We start from the raw sequence: 4,306 nt of genomic DNA on the forward strand, positions 1-4,306 counted from the left end.
TTTAGATCCTCTGGTGAAATGAGAGGGCTTCCTGGTGGATCAGTTGGTAAAGAATCTGCATGCAATGTGGGGGACCTGGGTTGGAAGATCCCTTGGAGAAAGGAACAGCTACCCACTCCAGTATTCTATCCTGGAGAATTCCATGGGCTATTCCATGGGGTCGCAAATAGTCAGACACAACTGAGTGACTTTCACTCAGGTGAAATGAGATGACCAGAAAATGCTGGTTAGAGACTGGTTTGGCCAAGAGAAATTATAATAGTCAGCATAACTGCAGTTATTGAGGCATTAGCATGTGGTGGGGCATTGCTTTAGGCACTTTACCCATTTACTCTCCACAATAACCTTTGGAGGTATTATTAATATTATTCCCATTTGACGATGAGCAACCTGAGACCCAGGAGACTCTGTAACTTGATTCAAATGGTGGCGGTTTGACTGAAGTGCATCTGCTGTACTGTGGAAGGGTGAGAGTATTTTTATTTCCTCTGTTTTTTTTTTTTAAATGCCCTGGAACTGTTTCCCTTATGCAATCTCATCATCTTGAACCCAGCCCCAGGAAGCAGGTGGGAGAGGTGCCCATGCTGTGTTGGCAAAACCGCAGCAAGTGCTGATCTAGTTAGCATCCCCTTGGGGAAGGAGCCACTTTGGTGATTGACAATGTAAATTAAAAAGCTGAGATCTTTTCTACTTTCTTGATATTGAAATCTATAAAACCATCAAATCCTAAGCCAGCCTCCCCCAACTAAAAAGGAGTTGCAATCACAAAGCAAATTTAACACCTCTTCCAATTTTTCTGACATCAAGTGGAGTGCTTCTGTGGAGGTGAGACTGGCATTAACTTGAAGCTCTGCGTGGCTGTAACCTCGGCTATTACAGGGCCAGATTGCTCCCTGCACCTTCACCTGGGATGTGAAACTGACACACAGGGAAGAGGCAACTGACTAGGCAGGCTTTGCAACCACGTGTAGAGAGAACAAAAAGTAAAGCAAGAGACAGAAAAAAGGAGAGTGACCTTCGTTGTTAGGATGTTAGCCCGATCATGGGCATGGTAGAAATGTTTCTTTTTTTCTTTATCCCACCTTTTGGACCCCCTTTAACAAAAGACAACTGTTTAAAACACAATTTGAAATCAGTTTGCCCCTCCCTGCTCAGATCCTGAGTCACATTTGTGGGCTATATGTAGGGCTTTACCTACATACTTTATCCGCATCCTAGAACTAGAGAAGGGACCTAACAGACCATTTGGTTTAACTCATTGACTTTATGTGGGCTTCCCAGGTGGTGCATGGTAAAGAGCCTGCCTGCCAGTGCAGGAGACACAGGAAACTCGGGTTCGATCCCTGGGTCGGGAAGATCCCCTAGAGAAGGAAATGACAACCCACTCCAGTATTCTTGTCTGGAGAATCCCATGGACAGAGGAGCCTGGCGGGGTATAGTCCAGCCTGGCGGGTTACAGAGTCGAACATGACTTAGCTGCTAAGCAACAATAATTGACTTTAGAGATGGGGAGACGGAGGCCAAGAGAAGGATGGCTTGCTTTTATTTTCACCAAATAGTGTGTGTGTTAGATGATCCTTGGGATTTGTTAAGGGGAGAGAGGGAACGACCTGCATGGTGAAGGGGAAGGGGTGAAGAAAAATGTTAGAATCAATAAGAGTGTTTGATAAAGAGCTAGTCATGTGTCACATAAATGTATACACATTGTGAACAACACCCCTTTCTGTGGCAGAAACAGAAGGGATGTTCTCAACAGAGGAAGGGTCTCAGCCAAGGAAGCTAAATGGGGGTCATTCATCCCTCCAGCCCCTTTCTGCCATCACAGAGATTGATCCACTCCACCGCCTTGGCTTTCTGTGGGCTCACAACATTTTGCTCGGCAGTGACTTCCAACCACTGCCTCACTCTTGGCTGGTGGCATTTACCTTGTGTGGGAGGGATAATGCCTTTTCCTTTCATCCTTGAATCCATTAGTTTTCTTTGAAGCATGGTGCAGAGTTTTCTGTTTCCAAATTATATGGCAAAAACAGAAATACTGCCAGTTTTCAGTACAGCCTTGTGTAGGCGGTTTGGGGCAACCTGTCCCTCAGGCAGTGTGTATACAGAGTGTGCTCATTTCAGAAGTTGATAGTAAATCCTGTAAAGAGGGAGGCAGAAAGTACCAGGTCTTCTTCCTTTTCTACTTTAAAGGGAGATAGACTTGAAGTGGGGTGGATCTAGAAACCCTGGAGAAAGCCAGCCCAAGAGCAGTAGTAGACCCTGCCTGGGGAGTTGGTAGTAGACCCTGCCTGGGGAGTCGGTAGTAGACCCTGCCTGGGATAGCTTTTCTTTGATTTGCTGTCAGACCTTGGGTAAGTCACTTCCCCTCTTTGTGTCTCTGTATTTTTTTTTCTGCCTCTTCTGCCATCTTCCCTGGCGGCTCAGATGGTAAAGAATCTGCCTGCAATGCAGGAGGCCTGGGTTTGATACCTGGGGTGTGAAGATCCTCTGGAGAAGGGAATGGCTACCCACTCCAGTATTCTTACCTGGAGAATTCCATGGATGGAGGAGCCTGGCGGGCTACAGTCCATGGGGTTGCAAAGAGTCAGACACAACTGAGCAGCTAACACTTTGACTAACACTTTCTGCCTCACAGGATACCTGAAAGGAATAAATGTGGAGAAAATAGACACACATATGCTTTGGACAGTCAAAATTCAATATAAGTGCAGCTCTTATTGTTTTGTTTTACACCTTTTCTTGCCTTTGTTGGTTGGAACCCTTGGGGTATGGTCTTGAACTTGAATTGGTATAGAACATCTAGCATAGATCCAAGGTCTCTGGAACTACAGAGGGGAGAGGGTGGAGGGATCAGTAAGGATGGAAACAGAGCCCCCATGAATCATAGCCCCACCACTTCCTTGACCTCTCTATCTATGTCTCTGAGCTCAGTTCCTCATCTATAAAGTGGAGACTCTCTGAGCCTCAGTTTCCTCATCTATAAAGTGGAGTTGCTCTGAGGATTTAAGTGAGTCAATGAATGGAAAGTGCTTATGCTGGCAGCACTGGCATGAAGTAGGTGTTTGATAGTAATGACTGTGATTGCTGTTATTTGCTTCTACGTCTTGAGGAGAACTGTGATGTCTTAATGCCAGTGTATGGCTGGTCCTTGGTAAAAGAAAATATAGATTCTTAGGTCTCACGCTGAAGAAATTCTGATTCTGTAGGTTTGGAAGGGAGCAGAAGTATATGTATTTAACAAGGACTCCAAGGGACTCTGATGTGGCACCAGATTTGGGAACCATTAGTCTGAAGCAGTGTTTTTCAAGCTGCCAATTATTACCCACGGCTAAGAATATCAATTTAGTGAGTAGTGATCAGGATTAAAAAAAGGGGGGGGATGAACCGGGAAATAATAATGCACAATACACACAATAAGGGTAAGGATTGCTTCATGATATGTTTATTGTCTATCTACATATATATATATATATATATATATATATATATATGTTTAGTAATGTGTGCTATATGAATGACAAACATATTTCTTACTGTGGATCATGACCCAAAATGTTGGAGTGTACTAATGGGTGCTATGTTCCATTTAGAAACACTGGTATCCAGAGAAATCACCTGTCAGGTCCCAGCCCAGACAATAAATGGCCAACAAGAGAATGGAGTAGGATCCATTTCTCCTCTTCACGTCTCTGCCATGCTGTGCTTGGGTTGACAGAGTTGGTTGTTTTCTGATTAGAATGAGTTCTGATACCTTGTAATGGCCCTGGCCTGAGATGTAAGGGCAAGGCAGGATATTGCTACAGGTATCAGGCTAATTGCTTTGACCCCCATTAGACAGAAAATGCATCTGGGTGAATGACGGTGTTTAGTTGCTCTTGATTAGGAATGCTTTGTAAATACAATTTGCTTGTCTCCTTCTCTCAGACTTTGATACTTATTTTACCACTTGAAACTCTTTTGTTGCCTTTGTGAAATCAAAAAATAAGCTTAAAATTGTGTTTCAATTCACATCAGCCAAGGTCAGTGTCTTCTTACTCCCTACTTGGTATGTAAAGGGCATTAGCACTCCTAAACCTTTCCCTACACGCGCCATCTAAAGGGAGCCGAAACACCTGGACTCCAGCCCATTGTGGTCCTGGGAATAGCTTCCTTTGGCAGTGAGGCTTTCTCAGAGCAGCTTCTGTTAACTGCAGGCCTTGCTGGATTCCCCTGCCCTACTACTTCAGAACTCCCTATCTGCTTTATATTTTCTCTGTGCTACTTATCAAAACCTATCATGTTATATTGTAAAGAATAAACAATGTAC

Source organism: Bos indicus x Bos taurus, unplaced genomic scaffold (assembly GCF_003369695.1).
Source record: "Bos indicus x Bos taurus breed Angus x Brahman F1 hybrid unplaced genomic scaffold, Bos_hybrid_MaternalHap_v2.0 tig00003441_arrow_arrow_obj, whole genome shotgun sequence".
NCBI classification, from domain to species: Eukaryota; Metazoa; Chordata; class Mammalia; order Artiodactyla; family Bovidae; genus Bos; species Bos indicus x Bos taurus.